The sequence below is a fragment of the Cydia strobilella genome, chromosome Z, assembly GCF_947568885.1.
Source record: "Cydia strobilella chromosome Z, ilCydStro3.1, whole genome shotgun sequence".
In the NCBI taxonomy this organism is placed as follows: domain Eukaryota; kingdom Metazoa; phylum Arthropoda; class Insecta; order Lepidoptera; family Tortricidae; genus Cydia; species Cydia strobilella.
The window spans coordinates 8,448,180-8,460,378 of NC_086068.1; the positions used below are offsets into that span (position 1 = coordinate 8,448,180).

Below are 12,199 nucleotides of genomic sequence, written 5' to 3' on the forward strand. Positions count from 1 at the left end.
GTATGGCATGGCAGTAGCTTTCAGAAGCTTTTGATATTTGTCACTGTTGACTTCTAAAATTATTCATATGAAATAAATTCCGATAAGCAATGGTTATTTAATTTCACTCGTTAAATAGGTTCGTGACAAAGGTAAAAATAAAAGCTCTCGAAACATTTTTATATCAGTCTTTTGACCGACTAAAAAGGTTTACAATATCTGGAAATTAGGTTTGGATAAATGCGTCACAAATTAGGGACCCGTTTACCAAAATGATACTATTTTCTACTTGATGTTGTTAATTGCTGTTTTTGGCCCATCGTATTGATTATACCTTCTAAAATACTGTATTATGAACACGTTGCATGAGGTTTGAAATGTCTTATCATAATTGTTTACAAATTGTTTTAAAAAGGCGCAATTTGCCCATCTGGGGCAAAGGCGTCAAAATTTCCGATTTGAAAAAAAAAACCTCTTTATTTTAATTATAGTGTAGTATATCTTGACATAGAGTTGTAGAAAGCAAACAGCAAAAGAATAATAACAAAAAAATAATATTTTCTATACACTTATTAAATATTTCATAACTTGGGGTTATAGGAGAGTATAAAATGTATAAAAACACGGTGACGCCATTACCCCGGTTGAACGTACCAATTTTCCGTGAAGGAAAACATCGCTTGACCTATAATCTAACTGAGGCCTAGTTACTTCCAATCCAGAGAAATAACTAGGCCTCAGATGGCAGTTACTTTAGTAAAATCGATTGCCTTTCTTGGGATTAGGTTATCCATTCTCTCTATATGAACCGCGGCAAAATGCCGGGACAATATTTTTAATAGCCTAATGTAAATTAATTGTCGATCAAAGATAACTAAGAGTATGTATCAGGGGTCGGAAACCGGTATTTGCTCCATACAAAAATACCGGTATTATTACGTTCTTTTTCGTTCTTTTGTTTATAATTTCATTTTTAATGGGACGTTTTAATAATGCAAAATTGTTTCCTAAATACATGATTCAGTCCTACGTAATGAGCATAAAAAAATTCAAAATATTGGGCTATTTCGGGGTTTTTAAAAAATACCGGTTCCGAGCCCTGGTATGTATACCTACACAGTAGGTGACTATCTGACTTCGTGTGAAAACAAGTAACTTTCAAAAAAAAATTTTTGTGACACACACTTTTATTGCTGACCGTACTTCTTCTAGTTTGCATGTCTATCGAGTACTTCTTGAGACCTTTATAATGAGCCCACACTTGATGTGTTTGTGTTTTTCCATCGAGGAGTTCCTTTGACTATCACCGGCTGCATCATCAGAACACCTCCATGTTAGCATATTATTGCATTGTCACCGGAATTACGACAGTACTCCAAATTTCAACTGAATCAGATACCGGGAAGTGGTTCAAGTACCCCATTAAATTTTGATTCTCTTTAGAGTGTCGAAATATACATTTTTTTGCGGCATAAACGGCCGTATCTTTTTTTATACGTTAACTTAGAAGTTTGATTTTTTCACAGCTTCAAGGGACCGTAGATATGATATAAATTTCAACTAGATACCTCTACGCGTTCCAGAGATAAAGGGTCTTGACAGACAGACGGACAGGCGGACAGACAACAAAGTTATCCTATAATGGTTCCGTTTTTTCCTTTTGAGGTACGGAACCCTAAAAAACATACAAATTTACATACATCCTTCTAAAATTGTTAAAATAAAATAAATGTAAAATGTAATTTATTGGGTTATGTGAATGGCAGAGAGCTAATGAACTCGTCACAGAAGAAACAAACCTGCACTATAAGGGCGCTTATACACTGGGCCACCAGTTTAACAAGTAATTAAGTATAAACACCAATGTTCCGATTGGTTTTTACTGAGTTTTTTATTCCATTTATAAAAATATTGTCATGAAAATTCTACATTCAAATAATAGCCCCCCACATAAACGAAAATTGGAGCTGCTGGATGGGGTGTTCATATTTATAACGGGTTTTTATACGTAAGTTTAGTTTTAGTGTTAATTTTAATTTATTTGTAATTTTAGTTTTTTATTTTATATTTTTATTACTATAATGATACTTTATTACTATACCATTATCACTTAATTATTTACTAAAATGTTTGCCCCAGTGTAAACACTGCCTTGCAACCACATCTAACCTGTTTGGGGCATTAAGAATCTAAGAACTTTGACCCAATCTTCCATTGATTAGTCACTGGACACTAATTAAGCACCCAATCACATTAAACAGGTTAATACTTATCTTTTTACTTAGCTTTTAATGCTCTAGTGTTGCGATAATGAAAAGGTTAGAAACATTGCAAGTACTTTATACGTAAATACACGAATTATATATTTTAGTGACAAATGAAGCCCGGATAGATCCCTCTTTAATTATAGATGTTACCTAGATTAAAATTTCCCTTAATTTCTGCCAAATATGTACTGTCAACAGCTTACATTATTTAGAAATACATAGTAATGATTTTTTTGTTGTGAACACAATACAAAAAATTAAGTAATATATATAAAAAAATGTATTTCAGACATGTGTTTTATTAAAGTGATGTTTTTAAGAGTCGTGACTGGTGACTATTAAATATTGAGCTAAATATTGAGCTCACTTTAATTAATTCATAATTAGTAGGCTGGTGACAGTAAAGTTAGTTAGAGTCCCCGGCAAGCTCGGCCGAATTTCAACGTTCCTAACAAACAGAGTTTCGTTCTCATTTTAAAACTACGTGTTGGATTGTAATGAAACTGCACATACAATGACATGAGGTATATCTAGGTCTGTAATTAGTTTATATAGCTAAGTTTGTTTATAAAACAAACGAAATAGAGCAAAAAGTAGTTTTGTAAGTATGAAAACTTAAATTCGTTATTTTTTTTAAACATGGTATTTGAAGCTACATAAACTAATTACATACATAGATATACCATTATCCTATTGTAAGAACAAAGTTTCAAAGCAAACTAGCTACTTGTTTTAAAATGAGATCTTTATGTATATATGTTTCTACTAGCGTAACTACGTTTGTATGGAGAACCGAGCATGCCGGGGGCCCTTAATATCGTTGTTTTTAAGGTTCCGTACCCATAGGGTAAAAACGGGTCTCCATTACTAAGGCTCCGCTGTCCGTCCGTCTGTCTGTTTGTCCGTCTGTCAACAGGCTGTATCTCATGAACGGTGATAGCTAGACAGTTAAAATTTTCACAGATGATTTATTTCTGATGCCGCTATAACAACAAATAATAAAAACGGAATAATAAAATATTTAAGTGGGGCTCCCATAAAACAAACGTGATTTTTTTGCCGTTTATTGCGTTAATGGTACGGAACCCTTCGTGCGCGAGTCCGACTCGCACTTAATAAATAAAAAAAAAAAAAAAAAAATAGTTTATTTACCAAAAAATTTTACATTGATTTATTAACCTATGATCTCCACACTAGGCTAGGCCTGTCTTGTGGAGTCAGTTGAGACAATTCCAATTTTTAATTAACATTTTCCTACGCTGAAGTTTTGACATTGTGCTAATACTAGGTGATACATATAGCTTAAAGTATTATATAAAAATAAAATAAAAATAAAAACTTAATCTATACAAGATAAATCACAATTTAGGTTTAGTACTTGGCCGGTTTTTTTAATGTTTACTCTTCAGCGGTCAAATTGACACTGGCGGGATGGTTGCGCAAGAGCAACCTCGCACGAAGCAGGCATTGTAAGTATAATATCGTGTCTAGTCCTAGCGCTCATAGCTGGTCTGTTGGGTAGCTTAATAAAAAGATAATTTAATAAACTTGCTGGTGCTGATAATAATAAAATATGCTGAGTTTCCCGCGTCTAGCGCGCCGCTCGTTAGAAAACCCGTTCGTGGTATCGTGGAATCCGTTTTCGAGACCGGTTCCTTGTTCTATCCAACACTATTGATATCCTGAAACATCTTTTTTATACCTACTTACCAACAAATATAATGAAATTAACTCTGCAGGTATCTAAAGTAATCTTTTACATTCATATTATTAGTTAGGGATACCCATTGGCAATTTCATAAGCAATAACAACCGTTTTTTGCAAATTTCCCCAAAACATTAACCCTTAAATGCATGATTTTTTCTTTTAGCCTGAAATTAATATATGTCTTACATAATTGTTTACTGATTCTGGGAAAAGTGTTAGAATTTACATAGGGTAAATCACAATTTATGTAAATATATACAATTATTGGTAAATGATATATAAAAATTCTTACTACCATTACAAATTTATACTATTTGTAATATACCTATTATAAAGATTTTAAATATAAATAATTGCAAACCCCGAAAAAACCACCTAAATTAAATACTAAAAACATCAACTTTTCCAAATTTTCCCAATTTTCCGCCATTTCGTCTTAAAAGTATTTTTTTTAACTTAAATACTGCCCAAATTTGAATAACGAACGGAAAGTGTATTTATTTACGATCAAAATAATTGTACAGGACCAAATAGATTTTATCTAATTATGCTTAAAATTATAATATGTTTTTTGTTGTGTACATGACTATGCATTTAAGGGTTAACCTACTTATTTAAATATAAGGAAAACTAATATAGATAAACGTAAGATTTACACGATCATTTAGTTACTAACACCTAACCTCAGTCATTTGAGATACATAATTTATACGTTTACCTTAAGATAATTACCGTTTTATTTTTTATGGCCTTTTAATGCACAGCGTGAATTTTTAAGAAAATAACTTGTTTCTTTATCGAAATAATATAAGGATAAACTCAATGCAGGTAATAAAACGTGTGGTTGAAAATATACATCACATTTTATTGGCGGTTCAGCCTTTTCATTTTTATATGCTATGCAGTAAATAAGTAGAGGCTACGTGTATGCGACTATCGGTGCTTTTTTATCCTCGCGGACTTAAAAAATCTTCATGTTAAGTATTTAAAACAGTTCACATTTTACATTTCCCAGCGAGTTGCGCAATGCAGTGCCACCTTCTGTGATGAATATAACTGCCGTACACTGGAACATACTAGTTTAGTTACGAACATTTGAAAAACGAACGACTTTGGCCGTGTTTTAATTTCCATGCAATAACATTTTAAATTATCATTTTCAAAATGGAATTATTTGACAATATTAACGAGTCATTTGTTTTGTTTAATCGAGTGTTGGTATGTGGAACGGAATGGCATGGGGAAAAACGGTTATGTAAGTTGGGTAGATGCGTAAAGGCTTAGAGCCCCAGGTTTCGAAATCGAGCAAACAGTCCTCCTGCGTCACTCGGCTAACTCGGCTTGCAACACCAGCGCTGCGCTCGCTGCGACGATCGCCAAAGGGGTACGATAAGAAAAATCTTCTAATCTTTCATAGGGTGAAAAATTAAATTCGAAATGCTTATTATTAGCGAAAAAACTACTTTATGACCTATATATTTGTTATAGTTACACAGTGAAGAGTTAAAACAATTCGGATTAATTAATACATATGATTCACTGAAAGGTCAGTTTCAGGCTGAAAGCAGTCCTTAATAAATACTTTTTATTCTACCTATACTTATTTTGCCTAATTTAAGACAACATACCGTCGAATACCTATATCAGTTCTTTAAAGAAAAGTACGTGTACACTAAATCAACTCCGGCTTACCTACAGATTAACGCTACACCACTGCTACAATGTTTTTTTGTTTATTTATACTTAGACATATTTAAGACCGCAAGGCTACCCATTAATCTAGTATTAGTATGGATTGGGATTTGATTGACGACCGGTTTGGCCTAGTGGGTAGTGACCCTGCCTGTGAAGCCGATGGTCCTGGGTTCGAATCCCGGTAAGGGCATTTATTTGTGTGATGAGCACAGATATTTGTTCCTGAGTCATGGGTGTTTTCTATGTATTTAAGTATTTATATATTATATATATCGTTGCCTGAGTACCCATAACACAAGCCTCCTTAGGCTTACCGTGGGACTTAGTCAATCTGTGTAAGAATGTTGCTATAATATTTATTTATTGGGCATGAGTGGTTGGCGGGGGGAACTGATAGAAAGGGATATCTAAGGGGTCTTATTATATATCTTTCGGTAGGACTAGCAGAGAATGCGCTATTATTGTTTGTCCTTGTCACAGTCTCACATTTTTTTTATTCCCCACCATAAATTTAGTATGGTTTATGGTGGGTAACAAATAACCCGACCAATAATTTTGTCGCATTGCGTATGTTCTGTCCCTCACGAACGCACGCGTATAGCTCATCTATAGGATCCTACCATCTATGAGGCTACCACAGTATCACTGTCTACTGTCAAAATTCAAATAATTAAATCAAGTTCGTTTATTTACTACTAGCGACCCGCCCCGGCTTCGCACGGGTAGTTCAACTAATTTACACAAAACCTTCACAAATTATACATACCTTATACCTTATAAATTATACCTTCCTCTTGAATCACTCTATTAAAAAAAGCCCGTAGTTTTAAAGATCAAAGCATACATAGGGACAGACATACAGACAGCGGAAAGCGACTTTGTTTTATACTATGTAGTGATTTCATAATTTCAATTTTAACTAAAGGTTTATTAGTTTTGTATGTACAGTAGGGTGGGTCATTTTTACTTTTTTTATTTTATTAGGGGGCACAGTTAAAAAAGGTGCCACTTGGTAATGAATTATTGCACGTGTTTTTATTTTATTTTTAGCTTTATTTTTACTGCCTCCGGATTTTAGTTGAAGTTTTCGTAAATTGTATGGACATTGTGAAAAAAAAAAGGTATTTTTTTAGTAATGTTTTTTTTTCATTTATTCGCTCTGAACCTTTACCATGTTATTTAAAGCCAATCATGGTATATATTTTTAGCTAAAGTTTTAATAAAGAGACGAGAGATGTTTTTATTTTATTTTTAGCTTTAATTTTACTGCCTCCGGATTTTAGTTGAAGTTTTCTTAAAATGTATGGACATTGTGAACTTTTTATAACTGTGTCCGATGGATAACTAATACTTTTTTTTCTCCATACACGAGTGACCTACCTTAATGTACAGTCAGCAAAACTATTAGCTTAGCACCCTTGCATGCATTTTTTTATGCAGGCCAACCAATAGTAGTAAAACTCGATATCATTAACGATCAGTTAAATACATCGGTATTGAGTTTATCGCAGAAATTTCGCTGTTTATGTATTACAGTTTAATGCTGTATTAACGTAACAGTAACCTACGCTTATCATCGCTTAAGAAATAGTGTATCTACATATATGTATAATTTACCAACAACTTATTAACATAATTTTGTCTGCTTTTGTCATCATATTTTTAGTTACGTGTCGTGGCTAAATAAGAAAAAAAAAGGTTTTACATAGATATCAAATTAGTAGGTACACATTTCCTTTCTACTATGAAAATCTGAGGTCATGTGGGGTAAGAGTAGGTAGGTACATAGGCAATTTATTTTTTTTCGTGGCAAGAGAATTCCCTACAAATGTTTTTCTTCTCCCAATGTTTATCTTACTTCATCTAACCTTATAATTATATACCTATATGTAGATATATAAGTAACAATACGATCCGCGGAAAGGTTCACTTTTGAAGATTAACTACATAGGCAAAGCTTGTTATGTTATATGTGCTGATTGGTCACTTGATCAGTTGCTTTGTTTAAAATTAGTAGTAGTAGTAGTAAAGGCGAACTTATCCCTATAAAGGATCTCTTCTAGCTAACCTTAGAGTTAATTAGTGAAAAGTGAAAACTTGCAGAATATTTGAAAAGGAAAACTACAATATTATCGTCTATGAATAAATAAAATAGATCAATAGCATTATACAATAAAATAAATACTAGCATACATAAATAAAATACTAAATAAATATTAAATATATATAAGAAAGTGCAAAAAATTAAAGATTAAAATTAATCAATTTATAAATAATACGATATTAGTTGTATACGAACTGCGAGAAAACAAATTATTATTATTTTATTATATGTTGCAAGAAAAAAGAATTTTATCGACTTCGAGTAGTCACGTTTTAGATACTGGTCGGCATTATTTAAATAAATGCATGTATCTATAACTTCAACAGTAGTTATTGCGACCATATTTTTTAACTTTATTTATGAGATATTTGTTTGAAATTTAAAATCAGTTGTATTAAACTTGCATTTGTTTTAGTGGGTCAGTTTTTGTACCTACCTATAATAATCTATATAGCAAACTTTTCTCAATGTGCCCTGTTTTTATATAATTACCATTCGTTGTGTTTGTTATATTTAGGTTTTTAAACAAGAACTTAATTTCTGAAACCACGCAAATACCTAAATATAAAAGTATTATCATGTCGGTCTGTGTCAACAGGATAAAAGCATTTTTCGTGACATACAAAATAGTATACGTACTTATTAAGTAAGTACGTAAATAAGTAAACATCTTTGTTGTGCACCATTAAGTAAAAAATACACATAAAATTAAACAAGTTCAAAACTAGGTACGAATAGGCGATTTTATTTATCGCCTAAAATAAACAGAAATAAGAATTCAAATATTGTAATAAATTGAATGTTATAGGTATGTATTAATAAACTATGACATATTGATTACCGTAAGGACACATCCATCTATCTTCAGATACGGAAAATTGTACAAACCTAATGTTAATTTATTAATCAGTGTCAAATTTAAAGCCTCAGGTACCTACTTTTACAATCAGAATGATCTCGGTTAACGCAACCTGGCGTTTTCTCCGCTAGTGCGATTGTTATTAATAATTTAAAGTATTACAAATAAAATATATATTGTACATAGTACATATTCGTAACTTGGCACCAACATAATAATGCAATGAGGGAATGTAAACAAGTTTAAAGGAGTGCCGCTTCGTTGGAGGTAGGGGTGGGAAATCTGGAGGTCACACACGACAAACACATCGCTGGAAGAAAAGCAAAGAATCTAATCCTTAAGTTCCCAAATTTAAAAAAAAATCAAGGACTCCTTTTTTCGATTGATTTTTTCTGCGATGGCTAGTAAATATTTTGACGGCTTAATAATTACTTAGCCTTTCTTACAGGCCAGCATAATTTTCCGAGCGCTTTTAAGAAAACTACGCCGTTTCATAGGTGTTATTAAATACCTAGGTTTTTGTGTTTCATGCCAGTCACGGGTGAATAATACGTGAACAAAAGAAACGAGCATACGCGTCGAATTCAGAGCCGCTTTTCACTTGCTGTGCTCGATAAGATATTTAAATGCTAAATATATAAGCAGAAAAATCCTTAGCGCCGTACGCGCACGACAACCGCGAATATTTACAAAATACCATCCGGATAAACCTTAACGCTGAACGGTGGTGGTCATCGCAACCCCAAGATTCGCCTTGCAGAAATAATTGCAGTCGCAGCGGCTAGAAAATGAGATCTTACCTTGGCAAAAATTCCGAGTGATTTTTGTGTTTTCAAAGTCCGGTTTAGCATTCACGTCGAACACGATAGCACTGCGTGAGAGAAAGGCAGCTTGTCACTGGACACTCGCGAGTGCGTCTGCGCGGGTACGTGTGCGCGGGCGTCGGACGGTGCTGAGACTGGAGGCCGCGACGCAAGGGGGCCGCTTTAAAAGAGCGCCAGCGCACCCCGCGCCAGCTACCACCAGCACCCAACAACGACCAGCACCAACAACAACTGGCACTAATTCGACGGAAAGAATAGGTTCACGTTTGTCATTAAGAAAGTGATAAATAGGTATATATTATTTTCATAAAAAATTAATATATGACATTTAATGAACTCATAATTTTAAAACTAACACAAAATAACATTTTTAATTTCTAATGTTGAACACCAGATAGAAATGAATATGCAAATAATTCTTGTTGGAGAAAATCCTCATAAGTATGTTGTTATTTTTCTTATGCAAAATATTAAAACCTCGACACATTAGGGTGTACGTACGCGAGTTCCTTAACCCGCACTCTGACCGCATGCGGAATACAGAAAGTCAATGAGCAAATCCGAACCAGAGGTCTGTTATAAGAACTTGATAATTATTAAAAAAACAACTAAAAAGAACCATTATCTGCTAATGTATATTACAAAAAATAGGCCGATATTGAGAACAGGTTTGCGTAGCTAGTTGATAAAAACAAGTATTAAACTTCGCACGCACGCCCAGTTAAGAAAAGTGCATGTAATGGGATTATGGGAACTTACAACGCACTTTACTACTGAAATTCACCGCTATGGTGCTTTATGTATTTACCAGTTTTCATTAAATTTTACGTGGCTCTTTGTACTGACTTGTTATATTTCTTTTTTGTTAATGATCAGCTCCATTTTCTGTCTGTGCAAATATAAAATTATCTACTAAGTCCTGCTAAACCATCGGATGTCACTGTGTGTGTGTTTATTTATTAATTACTTAAAAGTTCAGATGTGCAAGTTGAAGAAAGTTTCAAGAAAGATGGAAGAGTTCTCATAAATTTAGAAAAATTCATAGGAAATTAAGGAAACTTTCATTTTGAAAGTGGAAAATTTCGATACCCATACAAAAATAGGAGAAATTTCCGAATTTTTTCCATGTAGAAATTTCGCAGTTGAAAACTTTCGTGAAGTTGAAACGTGAGTGCTTGTCTAAGAGTATCAATTAAAAAATCACAAATTAAGCAAAGGTACACTTACACCCTCGGTCGCCGTCGATGATTATTACACTCGTCGTAATTACCTAATGACCTGATATGAAAGCCTTCGCCGACCTTCCTACTAAACACAATATGACTACCAGGTAACATTGTGCCCGCCCGTGCCACCATCACGTTTCAATTACCCTATTCTTGAGAAATTCCTAGTCACTTATTTATATGTCTTAGCAACTTTTTTACTATAGTAAAACCGCACGCTTTTGCGAAGCAAACTGCACATCGAGTCCTATTAAGATAAAAGCCAAAAAATTCTATTAAAAATATAAATATAGATTAGCTTTTGTTGCCAAGTGGAAGACAATTTTCACAAGTAGTTTATTACAATTAGTGCTTTCGCAAGAATTTTTCTAAAATTACTCACATACACGATACAGACAAGCGCTCACGACGCGATTTAACGCCCTAACTACGAGATCTTAGTCAGGTCATAAGTTGTGTCACAAGGATTTTACTCTCGTTTTTAATGTTATTTGGGAGGTGATATATTTTTATTGGCGTATAGTGTGGGCTAGCCCATATGAGATGTGGTTGAATTCGTCAGAATTGTGTTAGTGACATATATACATTTTGAAAATGGCACCCGCTAATGAAAAAGGGAGGGGGGGATTGTTTTTTTTTCCTACTATAGCAATATGGGTACCAAATGAAAGCTAGTGAAAAGACCATTTCAAAAATATATGTAAATAGTCTGGTTTTTTGTTTATTTTAATAATAGTTGCAGTTTAATGTAACAGAAAATTATACTTTTTTTCAACTTGATGTACTTTTCATATTTTTTGGTTATATCTGGTTAATTATTTTTTAACGTTATCTAGAGGTTATTCACAGACACTTGGTAATTTGGAATGATCCATTCAGTCATTTTCAATTTAGAGCAGTTCAAAGTCAACTGTGGATTGTGAAATTTTTGAACGTTTTCTAATAATTTGTTAGACGAAGTAGTGAAAATGTTACAGTATGTTATATAGTTGTTGTGTATATCTACTCACAAAGCCCTTTCATTTGATACCCCACATGGCATGATTAAAAAAAAGTAAAAAACTTTATATTGCTGACTTTTTGACGTCACAGCAACTACCCCCACCACTTTCGCGCTTGTCATCTCATATATTTGTGTTCAGGACATCACACTGATACCAAATATGTCCATATTTGCGACGACGAGCGAAAATCGATTTCCAGAAGACTTCTAGACCAAAAACCACCGTACTACTACAAAAGAGTTTCAAAAAGTATATTTTTGGTAACATGACATTCACAATCTGACAATTGTGGCATTGTAATACGAAGCGAGTGAAGATTACCTATCAAATTAGGTGCAAAAATATGGTATCATCATCATCATCATGTCAGCCGATAGACGTCCACTGCTGAACATAGGCCTCCGACCGATCCTGTGCCGCTCACATCCACCGAATTCCCGCGACCTTCACCAGGTCGTCGCTCCATCTCATTGGAGGCCTACCGGCAGTTCGTCTTCCGGTACGCGGAAAATATGGTATGCTTTTTGTTATTT

At 33.7% G+C, this 12,199-nt stretch overlaps 1 protein-coding gene across 2 annotated transcripts in view; it reads right to left on the reverse strand.

Moving 5' to 3' along the window:
• LOC134754285 (UNC93-like protein) overlaps positions 1–9,589 on the reverse strand; it is a 123,489-nt gene extending 113,900 nt beyond the window's left edge. For both annotated transcript variants that reach the window (XM_063690511.1, XM_063690510.1), the window contains exon 1: positions 9,413–9,589. The gene's annotated coding sequence lies outside the window, so the exon portion shown is untranslated. The remainder of the gene's footprint in view (positions 1–9,412) is intronic.
• Positions 9,590–12,199: the final 2,610 nt, after the last annotated feature.